This window comes from Ammodytes marinus (assembly GCF_949987685.1).
Source record: "Ammodytes marinus genome assembly, chromosome: 14".
Taxonomy (NCBI): Eukaryota; Metazoa; Chordata; class Actinopteri; order Uranoscopiformes; family Ammodytidae; genus Ammodytes; species Ammodytes marinus.
The window spans coordinates 28371940-28385487 of record NC_137218.1 but is presented as its reverse complement, the minus strand read 5'-3'; positions in this window follow the sequence as shown (position 1 = coordinate 28385487).

Sequence of the window (13548 nt, the reverse complement as noted above, 5' to 3'; positions counted from 1 at the left end):
GCAGGGATGTGGGATAGGAGGCGTTTGAAGGAGCTGTCACTCTGTTGTGAGGATGCCCTGCAGCACTGCTCTCTCTCTCTCTTTCCCCTGGGACGGTAGGGCTATACAACCAAAGCACGCCCAGGTCTCTTTGACCCTGATGACAGTCCATTCTGCCCCCTTCACCTGTCTGTCAAGCTTCCCCCTAAGGTCGCAGCTAAAGAGTTGACAGCTTTGGCTATACTGCTGAGAGGCTGGAAGAGCTAGAACGTGTCAACCTGGCTGAACCCGCCTCCTCAACAGTTGGGGATTATGTCACATTATCAAAGATCTCACAACGCAGATAATAAAAGTCAGTGCTTTGTGTCTGAGAATAGCTAATGGGCGTTTCCCATAAATAAACCAGGAGAGACTTCCCTGTGACACTATAGGGCTGTGCTAACATATCGTAATGGCAACATATCCTGATATTTATTTTCTTCATATCTGGATCATATCGTTACCTCTAGAATTAAAAAAAATAATTCAGGTTTTAAACTGGTTGTGAACTACAACCTTCGCTCATGTAGATGCCACAGTACGGCTAGTAGCCTCAAAGTCACAAAGTCACACAAAGGCTGTGGAAGATAGGGAAGGAAAGAGGGAAAGGTGAGAGGACAGGAGAGAAAGGAGAGAGACAAGTGGCTGCTAAAAGACCAAGGCCGCAGACAGGCACAAGCAAATGATTATCACTGCACTACTGCAATTACACAAAAGCTCCTCAGTGTGGAACCAAGCAAGGGCAGCTTACCTTTGCTTCAGGAAGCAGCACTTTAACAGGGATAGATAAGAGCGAGGAAATCTTCAAGGTGAAGAAGTAGAAAGCGCTGTGTACGCCAACACAATACAGTTACAGTATGTTTGCTCTCCAAGTTCACAGCCTTAGAAAGAGGATGAATGAGGTTTGCAAGAAGAAAAAAAGGCTAAGAAATACACAATTGGCTAGGGAAAAAAGTGATTATGCAGGATGAATAGACAAATATGTTAGATCCTATACAGAGAAAAAAATGTATATGTGATATTGTATGTGATATAAAGAAAAATTAAGTGCTCCTTTTTTTATTTAGATAGACATCTCATATTTACTGCCTGCCAGTCAACATTGTCAACAACAATTGGCCCTTGGGAGCAGGAAATGTTGAGGGGAAAAGCTTTTCTTTGAGTGAATGGTGGAGAGAAAACATGACACGTACCCTCACTCCGCTTACAGCACTGACAACCAGGGAAAGAAAAGTACACAAACCGTGACTGACTTTTTAACAAGCACAGATGAAAAGATAAGCCGGCCTGACATACTGGTGTTTACCTGTGGAGCCCAACATACACTGTCTGACTGATCCGTTTAAGGCTACACAAAACCATGCATGCAGGAAAATATGAAAATTACATGTCACGATTATTCTTTACAAAATAAATGTGATTCATGTTATCTCATTTCTTTATCTATTAATTTTAATGTATTTTCAAAATTGCACTGAAGTATTGAACTTGTACTTTGTCTTGTAATGTTGTTACTGTCTGTGTACTGCTGTGCATATTGGCTAGGTCTCTCTTGTAAAAGGGATTTTAATCTCAATGGAGACAAACCTGGTTAAATAAAGGATATAATAATAATAATACTATCTTGATCATTGTCAAAATCGTTGTAAAATTCTTAAAATGGCTCTAAAACCAACTGGAGTCGATTGAACGTTGACAGATATATTATTCCATCACATAAATTTACTTTTTCTGTGGCGATACAATGGGCAAGAAACATTTCTGTCATGGTGACAGGTTAAAGATTTAAAGAGCTGTCACCACGTTCAACGTAGTGTGAGTGTAATTTGTCGTGATAAACATTCAAGAATATTAATATAATCTCATGAGGACTAAAGAAACAACACTGAACACTATGTTCATTCACAGTCCGATTATCCAAACAAATGTAACACTTGACACAGTGTAGGCTACATTCCAATACCATCACTTCAATATCAGGAACACAACATTTGCATTTGTAATCAAGCACAGAGAATTTGCAATATGTAGCCAAGCGTTTGCGGTCATGATGTTGCAGACGGATGAATGATGGAGCCTTTCAAGCAGCACACACACACACACACACACACACACACACACACACACACACACACACACACACTTTATTTACTTTATTTACTATATATATATATATATATATATATATATATATATATATATATATATATATATTAGGGCTGTCAAGCGATTAAAAAAAATAATCTAATTAATTACAGGCTCTGTGATAAATTAATCTAAATTAATCGCATACTTTTATGACACTTTTTTGCCCGTTTATAAACAGCTGTATAGCCTACTACAGTTTGTCTCTCTCTCTCTCTCTCTCTCCGTCTCTCGTAGCTCTGTCTCCTCTCCTTAGCCAGGTTTCTAGGCTACATGAAATAAAATTAGGAACTCGGGCGAATTTTCTAGTTAAAACCACAAAAAAACCAGCAGGCTAAATGAAGACTGCTATCTCCAAAACAGACAGCGCTGCACTGCCAAAGCTGCGCCTAGCGCCGACTCATTCGCCATCATACTACTCGAAGCCAAAAATATTGAGACACACACACCGTCACACACACACCGTCACACACACACCAACACACACACACACACACACGCACACACGCACACACACACACACACACACGCACACACGCAGCTAGCAAACGAAAGTGAGACACGGAGGAAGATTGAGAGATAGCCTACTTGAGTTTTGAACCTACATTGTTGGCGCCCACTAAATGAATAATTCACAGACACTGCGGAGAATAAAATAAGCTGTCTTCTTACCTGCATGCTTATTTGCCCGAAACATCCCATAACACATCCATAGAGACCTCGGCCCCTTTGCCCTGCTTCTTTCTTTACAGTTTATTCCTGTGCGGGCCGCGTCTGCAAGATGCACTCTCGTCTCACCCCTTTTGCACCGGGTCAAAGGGCACTATAGAAGTGCGATTAATCTGCGTTAATTTTTTTAATCGCGTTAATTTTTCTGTGATTAATTAATCGAAATTAACGCGTTAATTTGACAGCCCTAATATATGTATATATATATAGGGGAGAGTGGCCTAAGATGTGCATTTTGGAAGTTGTGCCACCCCTTGTTTCTAGAAAACCGTGGAAGAAATTGGAAATGTGACCACATATTTAAGAAGAGCCATCCATTTGACTCATCCTGTAAAGAAGGGAGACACAAGGAATAAGATAAGATACAATAAGATGTGTTTTGCCTTTCAAAGTAAAATTTCCATGATCAAGGTTTTTTGATTATTGTGTCTGAACAATTATAGACACGTTTGAAAACATTTGACACATGTTTTAGTGCTTTGGTATGCTACATTTACATTCTATACAGTTAGCACGATGTCAGCCCTAAATTGCTGCATCATGCTTTTTATCCAAATTTCTGGGATTGGGGTGATTTGTGCCAAAGGGCCTGGGTGAGTTATAAGTAAGTAAGTAAGTAAAATGTATTTATAAAAGCACATTTATGACAGTTTGCGCTGTCCAAAGTGCTGTACATAGTGCATTCAGTAGGTAAACAATGAAGGTAAAATAACAATAACCAAAATAAAAGACGTAAAGCCCATACATCCACATAAACACAGATAGTAGTGCAGAGGTAAGATAGTTAATGGGGAGGAAACACCAGGGTGTACAAATGAGTTTTGAGCCTTGATTTAAAGGCAGAAATGTAGGGGAATCACATTTGTCAGGTGGCAGTTGGATCCACAAGCACGGAGCAACTAGTGCAAAGTACATTTCTGAGAGTTGTGCCAGTGGCATGGCTGTATACGCTGGTCACCAAAAGAAAGTGATTGTCTACAGTAGCTCAGAAGAGAGTGACATCTCAATTCCACTTAACGACACCACTGACAAGAGTTCAGATGGCCAGAAAGATGATGATGGTGACTTTGTCATTGTGAGCTTTGCAGGTAAAACCATTAGATCTGCTAGGCCTTGTTTAAGAAAATTGTCCTTCAATCTTTGTCAACTATTTACTTTAAATACACCTTAAATAAGTGATTGTCTAATGGATTTGTCTTGCATTACAGTTTATGAGATATATATCAATGGCACAATTCACCCCATGGTATTCTCTCCAACTGCACAACTTACACCACACCGGGGGCAAGTTGTGCATCAAGACAACTTTTTTTCCGAAAGCTATATTTCTTCAACAGTTTATTCCAGATCCAAAGTTTTTATTGCCAGGGATGCACAACACCCTGAAATATATGTACATATTTGAGTTGGAGACTTTACTGTCAAGGCCTTACTTTAAAGTCACTTTTAGTGAAAAGTTGCACAACTTAGAGACCACTCCAAATGTTCAGGGTCTCTCGTTCTTCTATTTATAGGCATATGTTTGAGTAGAATGAACATTTTGGTTTTATAATATAAACTACTGACAACATTTCTAACAAATTCTAATAGATTTTTTGTCATTAAGAGCATTTTCAATAAGTTATGTAGAGATGAAGATTTAATAAAAATCCAGACTGGTCCTCTAATTATTTTCCGGAGCTGTATAAACCGTTTTGTTTTGCCTTACCTTTTGCACTATTTAGAATGTATTTATTGTAAACTAGTGCAGTGCCCGTAGGAAGCAGGTAAACAAAGAAACATATTAGACAGTACATTTGGCTGCTATCAGTGATGGCTAATTTTACACTGTTAAAGGCACTACGAGTAAGATGGCACGTTGGCGTCCCCTTTGGACAAAAGCGGTAGTATTTTTACGACGCCCGCTGTCGCAAATGCTCGTGCCAGGCGCGTGAGCGTGGACTGAGAAGGGCGCAATATAGTGCATGTTCGTGTGTTGAAAGTGTGAGGACTCTTTTCGGCTCCGTGAGAGTGGTTTTGACACTGCATCAACTAATGCCAGTCAGTACACACACCTGCTTGCAATGAGTTGATTCAGCAGCGTCACCTAACTACTCTCTCTCTCACGGAGCTGTGTCCTCACAGAAAGCGAATGAATGAGAGACGGCAGTTAGTAGACTATGGATCACGATGAGGTAATGTGTTTGTGTTGTTGATGTAAATAATGACTATTTCAGATAATGGTTATCTGATGATGGTGAAGCAAAGCAAACTTTGTGTTAGTACCAACCGCTCATTCATTTAGCAGTCTAGTTTCGCTCTCGTGAAATTGTATACACGTTGCTTGGCAACGTCCTCCCGCCCGCCTATCACTCACTCTCCCTTTTCGCTTTTCTTCATTGCATTCTCTTTTTTTTCTTTGATGGTTCAGCCCCGTTATCAGTCATTTATGACGACAAATAACTGTCTCAAACAAGGCTCCCGCTCCCCTTCCCTCACCTGGAGGGATAGGCTTCTCAAATCGCGTTGCAGCGCCACACTGAAATCTGCAACCAATACGGATATGTGACCATAGAGCCTGCACGAGCGAACCGAAAATCGGACTGGGTGTGCGACCAGACCAAAAGCAGTAATAAAAACTATATAAAAACGTCTTTCTTTGCACTGATGGTCTCGTTTGCTGTTAAAGGTAATTTATGATTATCAGAGGAAACATGAGGTTGTTTAAAAGATATTTAAATGTTACTCGTATCCGCTTTAAAGGTTATTATCAGTAAGTTACTTTGTAGAAGTTGGCTATAGAGTAGGGCAACATTCCTTAGTGTATTGTGTAAAGATAACCACAAACTAATTCCATGTGTTTTGTTAAGTGAAATGAAACACAAAATGTGTTAATTAAGTGTTGAAGCCTAAAGAAGAATCGAGCTGTACAGGTGTTACCTATACAATCTGATATTATGGTACCCTGCAAACTGCCATCCATACTGCACAATGCACTCAAACTTACAACCAGTTGCCTTTATAGTAAATGGCTGCACTGTGTATAAAAGGAGGCTATGCTGCACGCCATGACAACATGGTCAACCCCATTACCATTACTGTTAGGTATTTGAAAGATAAGACAGAGTTTGGATAACTGTCAATTAACGTTACTCTGTCAGTAGCAGTCAGCTGTGTGTGTGTGTGGGGGGGGGGGGGGGGGGACTCGTGTCCGCGCGCGGGCGTCCGCATCCGAGACCGTGCTGTCAATTAACGTTAACGTGTCAGTAGCAGTCAGCTGTGTGTGTGTGTAGGGGGGAGGGGGGAGACTCGTGTCCGCGCGCGGGCGTCCGCATCCGAGACCGTGCTGTCAATTAACGTTAACGTGTCAGTAGCAGGCAGCAGTGTGTGTGTGTTTGTGGGGGGGGACTTGTGTGCGCGCGCGCTCGGTGTGTGGGAGCGGACTTGTGTGTGCGCGGTCGCGCTCGGGCTTTCAGTTTAGATTTTAAACGGATATAAAACATTTTGTGGAAGCATCCGAGACCGTGCTGTATTATTACAGTGAAAATAGCGTGAAGTGCAGTCTTTACCACTAAAACGGACAGGTGGAGCAGATGAGGAGTTGATGAGGAGTTGTTGAGGAAGTAAGGCTGTGTCGGTCTGCTGTGTGTGTGTGTGTGTGTGTGTCCCGCTCGTCAGAGGGAGGCGGGGTTTAGTCGGCTCTGTGCGCAGTCTTTACCACTAAAGCGGACAGGTGGAGCAGATATAAATATGATAACTTCTACAACTTCAAAATGAAGGATGAAGGATGAAGGATGCACACCTTTGTGCTGTGTTTAAGCAATATCCGGAAGCTCATGCCGATCTGACCAAAACTCAGAGAGATATGCGAGCCACAGACACACAGACACACAGACAGACGCTTTATAGATAGAAGATGGATAGATATTACTTTTCGTATTTTACCTAATTTTACCCTTTTGTTGTTATTGCACCGTGGGTCGGAGAGAATCGTAATTTTGATTCCTCTGTATATCTGGAACATATTTTGAATTGACAATAAAGCTGACTTTGACTTTGACACGCAAACACACACAAATAGAGACAGTACAATGCTCTGTGAAGATCAAAGCCAGTGAAAGCCATGGTGGCAGAGAACACTGGAAAGGAGACAAATGTGATGTACAGGGTTCTAGGAAACACAAAACACTTGAAAGCCAAGTCGCTCCAAGTGCTTCACAGAGGAAGAAGGAATATGAAACATTGTTCCTGCATGTCAGACATAACAGGATGCACACCGGTACTGAAAAAACACACAGACACACACACACACACACCTTGTTTGCTCTTTCGCACTCACTCACTCACTCACTCACACACACGCACACACGCACGCACACACACTCACACACACAATCACACATACACACACACAGAAACACACACATACACACCATGTTGTCTCTCACCCAGGTTAAGCTCTGCAGTTTTCCAGTGCCCACTTACAAACTGACAAAACACACAGACCTTGTTTGCTCTCTCTCACTTACACACACACACACACACGCACACAAACACACACACTACAGCACCACAGAGGAGGAGGAGAGACAGACAGACAGACAGACAGACAGAACATGTCCAATAGAACTGTTTTCAGCATCACATTAAGAGGTGGTTCAAGGACACATGGTCACTTCTATTACTGCATATAGTGTGAGTCCAAATGTGTCTTAGTATGTATTTTTTTCAAAACACCTACAAAAAAAATTCTCTCTTTATCTTACTTAATATAACATGTGTTGATGACATAGGACAGAGCAGATAGATTTTCTCACACGGTCAGTTAATGTGCCCGGTGGTAGATGAACACATGAAGGTCTGTATTGTCCTCATTTTGAGTGAAAACCTCGGCCACCATTGTTCACCCTAAAGGAATGTAAAAATAATGTTAACGGCTGGATTTAGACTATCTGGATATCAGATGCACTAGAGTTGTCAATAGCTGGGTTTTTGCCCCACCTACTTTTAAGTGCGTAGTGTGTACAAAGACCCACGTGGAAATTAAATAATTAAAACATATTTTTCAATCTCTTGTTGGGAGTTTTTCCTCAGTAGAGCTTAGGTTCTAAGGGCACAGGATGTCGTGTGTGAAGCACACTGAGGCAAACAATGGCTATTTGTGATATTGGGCTGTAGAAATATAAACTGATTTAGATCCAATGCTTCAACATGTCCTTCACTCCAGTACAAGCTTATCCAGTTATGAGGCATTCATAATATTCATAGCCAAGCAACATTTGGATTATTGTCACTGAAAACACTTGACGCATAAACGCATAAATGCATTCATACACTTTGTGTCGTCCTTCTAACCTGCATTTGTCTGGTCTAGGGGGAGAAACAGCACAGCCAGAGAACAATGATCCTGAAACAGGTAAACAATGCATACTACACAGGAGGCAGAGGATACTGTTAAACCTTAAAAAGGCTCTTATGGTGGTGAGGAAAAGCTCACAGTATAGTTGTCAGAATGAAAACTCAGAAAACTTATGGTTTGCTGAAACAACTAAATGTTTGCAATTATATTTGCACCTCCATTTTCTGCTTTTCAGCACCTTTTTGCAGTATTGATTGTCTTCTTTATAACTGCTATACTCAACATATTGCTTTACATAAAGTTTCAGTTATTTGGTGAGACAAAAAGGGAATTAACAGAAACTGAAGGCTGTTAATCATTTCAAAGGTTTAGTGATCTTGAAGAGCAACTGTTTACACAAAGTATTGATGCATTTGAATAATACTCTATTGTGAAATGTGCATTTCCTGCACAAAGAGAAATGGGCCGTATAAATACTGGCAGAGAGTGAATTTAACAAGAGTATGGATCGGGGGGAGCAGGGACGTTAAACTTGGCTGACAGACAGATTGAAAACAGGGGGAGAAATCAATGAGTGATTGTGCAGGCTCAACAATTCAGCGCTAACGGCAGACAAGAAGAAAAACATGAACCAGAGAGAGAGAGGAGGGTGGGGGGAAGAGATGTAGCTAGCAGCCATTTCCCCTCTGTCCTGTGATGGACTGATGGACTGGTGGATTAACTGGAGAATCCCCCATGAGCTGAACCCATTCAATTACTATGACAGTCTCTGAAAGCCCTCACAACAGGTGAGTGGTTGGGAACAGCGAAACGCACCTCCCTGCGTTGAAAATCGCATACTCGTTAGTTTTTTTCTATTCTAGATACTACAGCTGATCATGAAAATATCCTAGTTAGCATGCAGTATGCATACAATTGGGAACATACTTTTACTTATTTATTTCATCATAACATTGCGCCTCGATCTTGACTCTTGTTTATATATCTGACGCGTATCTGTTTGTTTTCATACGGAGGCTCCGTCGACACTGTGTGTCACTTCCGGTGGGCACTGGATTCTGGGTCAGAATCACCCAAATAGCATGCTGATTTCAACACTAAAAATCTCGACCGGATGTAGAAGGCATCCGGGTATTTTTAAGCCTGCTAAATCTGACCAGAAGAATTGGTACATCCTAAATCTTTTTTCTACCATACTAAATGGCAGAAAGTATGGGGATTGGAATGCATGGCATGTCTCTGCTTTTGGCTAAATCTAGCTCATTACCTGTGTTTGTCTTCAAGCAAAAGTGAAATGTACTGTACATCCAGCCAGGCCTGTAAAATGACTTAACCCCTGAACAGTGGTTGACACACCAGAGCCCACACAAACCTACACAAAGAGGACAATTTAATGACAGCAGCAGCTATCAGAGAAATGGAGCAGCAGTGTGGTGTATCTTGTCTAGTCTCCATGCTGTCTGCAGGTCATGGCCTTAGCGGAGAATGGTGATATCTGTGTATGCCGATGGACTATCAAGTGTGTGTGTGTGTGTGTGTGTGTGTGTGTGTGTGTGTGTGTGTGTGTGTGTGTGTGTGTGTGTGTGTGTGTGTGTGTGTGTGTGTGTGTGTGTGTGTGTGTGTGTGACATGAAAAAATAAATAACATAATACACTCCCAGAATGTGCAAGGTCACAGGGGTCAAATAGATGATATTTACACCCTAAAATAACAAAGCTGAAGTGAAGTTTTTTTGTGAAGCCCAATATCACACTGCAGTAGTTCAAGCAATTATCATTAAAAATGAATAACCAGTTAGGTCTGATCAATGTATTGTTTAAATTCAAGAGGTGTGAGACACATTCATTCAGTTTAAACATATTAGTATTGTGTAGCTTTGTAAGGTAGCATGTCATGTTGACTATAGCTAGATGTGTGTGATGTGTCTACAAATAGATATTGAACTGTCCTGGGCCAAACAATTACCAGATGTGAATTCTCTAATTAAGCGATTGCCCTTTTAACTCAGCTAATCACTTGTGCAGCAGCGATTCCCTTGTAATGATCTGGGCTCAGTCCCTGATGAAGACAAATGGAAAGCCCTCCTGCATTGTCCCATCAGCCAGCAGCATAGAGCTGTCTGCCAAGGTAAACAAACACTCGCCATCACGCAACAATGTCTGCCAGCCAGCCAGCCAGCCTGGGCTCACATTTGAGCAAACACACAACCACAAGAAACAGCTACTAAGCATTAGCATGGATGTAGTAGGTTTGTACAGTATGAGGAGGAAGTATTCACACAAACTGTCTTCATGTGTGAACTCATAGCTAGCTGTGAAGCAGGAGAAAGGTGCCATTTTGCCATAATGATAATATTAATGATACATCCTACATACGATGAACTCATTTTCAACAGACAGCCTTTGCAAAAAACAGATCTACAAGTTGCATGTTAGCACCAGGAAGGGTTTGCATTAATACCTCTCACAATACATGAGCAAACTAAATGTTCAAAATTGAGCAGCTTTATAAAGTGTTTTGATCTTAATGTGTGAAACAGAGTTGGGTCCCTGTGCAATAAGTAGTGATGGATGAACTACAGATAGCTTTTATTTTGGCTGATGCATCAACTTTTATTATTCTCTGGTGTAAAAATCTTTGGTTAAAGCTTATGTTATGAATGATAAGAAATTCATTTTGGATATTTGTCAACATGACATAATCTTATTTGGCCTTTTAGATGGATGAAAATGAGTGGCCTGTCTGTGGCACACTAGCTTGGTTATTATGATGCACTGCTTTGGAACACAAGACAATTCTACAAAAAATAAATATGCAGACTTATTCAATAATGATGACCCCCAGAACACAGCATGACAGCATTACAGGACAGAACAATACAGGCAATCAAGTGCAAGCTGACCAGAGACAGTAACAGACAAGACAAAAAGAGGGCAAATAAAATGTGTTAACAAAAAGACAGTGCCTTTCCCAGCTCCGCCGCCAGCCCACTATCATCATCAGCCCATATTGTCTATGCCTTGACTCTGTTTCTCTATCAATGTTATCCGGGCAGATCTCAAACATTGTTCTCTCCCCACTATAAAGCTGTCAGCTGAGCCACTGGCAGCTTGACTGATTCTCACTCTGTAAAACTATATATTTCTGCTCATCCCTCCCGCATTGCTGAATACTGGCTGCTTTCGCATATTTGATCCGGACAGGTTTTATCTGATGATTAATTGGTGTATGGACACAGTGCCATTTAAAGTGACAATTAGAGCAGAATTGCTTAAATAAGCTTAAATGATGTGATGAATCATGGTATTGGGTCAGTCATTATAGCCCCATGACAAGACAAAGAGCTTGGTTTATAAAGCACAATGGTGTACAATGACATTGTAATACTGTACAACAAGCTGATTGAGCATGTATTCCATATCCTTGATATCAGACATCAGGTTCATCCATTAGTTAACTAGTAAAAGCCTAACTAACTAGTTCCCTAGTTGGACTATTTCTGGACTTTACTAGTTAACTAGTACGATTCCAAAATGTATACTACTTAACTAGTGTAAGCCAAAGTGCGCACTAGTTAACTTGTAGCACACAATGCTAATGAGGAGGAGGGGACAGAGGGATGCAAGGCTTCTTATTGGCTGCTCAGTTCAAATTGAAAGATACAAACAAATCACAATTCAGGATTTTGTCCTTATCCCGCCATTTGCATGTTTGCACACTAGTTGACATGTTGGCCTGAGGAACCGCAACTAAAATGGTAATGATGACTGCATTCACAGCACAGCAACCCATGACGTACTGACCTTATAAAGCGGCTCAAGTGTGGGCCAAATGTGACCGATCCACTTAAAATGACTTCAATATTTTCTTTCATGCTTTGTTCATTTTCTGCACTGATCCATTTGGGATGAATCAAGCTACTGCTGCTACTCAACACTTCCTGCATGTGCTTCACAGTAATGCATGTTAATGTGAAAGCAGTGATAAGACTCTGCTCTGAAACCAAACCAATTGACATATCCACGTGCGGTTAGATAACCTGACCACAAGTTGACTTGATATAGTTTCTCTAAAGTAACTCACTCTACCCTTTTGTCAGGAAGCGCTCTTACCACTTCACAATGAGTAAAACTTTATTTCTAGCTTTTTTCCCAAATTTTTAACAGACTAAAATAACTATTGGTACGATTGTTGGCAGGAGTATTTAAAGCTTTGTTCTTGCAGTTCATGGCAAGTGTCTGAAAATATGAATAGACTTCTTAGCCCGAATCGGCCTGCATGCTCCGTTTTAATGAGAGGTTCTGGATGATGGCCTGCCAGCTGAAGTTGCAGCACCTGTCTTTCTCCTCCATATTCTGAGTGTATTTCATAAAGTGTATGTAGTCCTGTTATGATCAACACAGCTGAGTGGAGTGAGGCTCCTGTTACAGGCTCTGTAACTCTTCTAAAGACACAAACAGCTCCTTGACCTCTCGGGACATTTTAATGGTTGCAAACCTCACATCCATTTCCTCCTACACGTCACCTTCAAATAGGCCAGGAGATTGCAAGGCAAGGGTGGCAGGTTCATGAAGGGAGAGAGCTTTCTAGTTTTTGTGCATGTATGTGTGTGTGACCGTGTGTGTGTCCGTGTCCGTGTGTGTGTGTGTGTGTGTGTGTGTGTGTGTGTGTGTGTGTGTGTGTGTGTGTGTGTGTGTGTGTGTGTGTGTGTGTGTGTGTGTGTGTGTGTGTGTGTGTGTGTGTGTGTGTGTGTGTGTGTGTGTGTGTGTCAAAATGGTCTGACTGGGTTAATTCCCGAACCCTTCACCCCTGGCAGTCACAACTAGGGCTGGGCGATATGGACCAAATCTTATATCACGATATAGGTAATTTTATATCACGATATGGATATATATCACGATATAGTATTTTTCCTTTAAATTAAATGGATTACAATAACCATACTGAACTTTAATCACATTAGATTATTTTCATCTTTTGCTTGGAACTTAAATTTCCATACAAAAGAGAAACTGGTGCAAAATACCACACCAGTCTGGCTTTAGTCAGTCAGTGCAAAATAAAAATGACAGCATCAACCAAAGAGCCTACATTTTCCAATTGATAGTAGCCTATGTCAAAATAATGAAAGACTTGAATTTTCCTGCAGTATTTGCTCATCTTCATTTAAAAAAGCTGTCAAAATTAACAAATGAGCAAATGTCTGGTAATACTTTCACTCCAGCTTCAACACAAATAATATTTTCAAGTTTGACATGTTTTAAAGTTACATAAAACCAGCCTTGCTGGCTGTCTCCAACAATAACAGCACGGGGGTG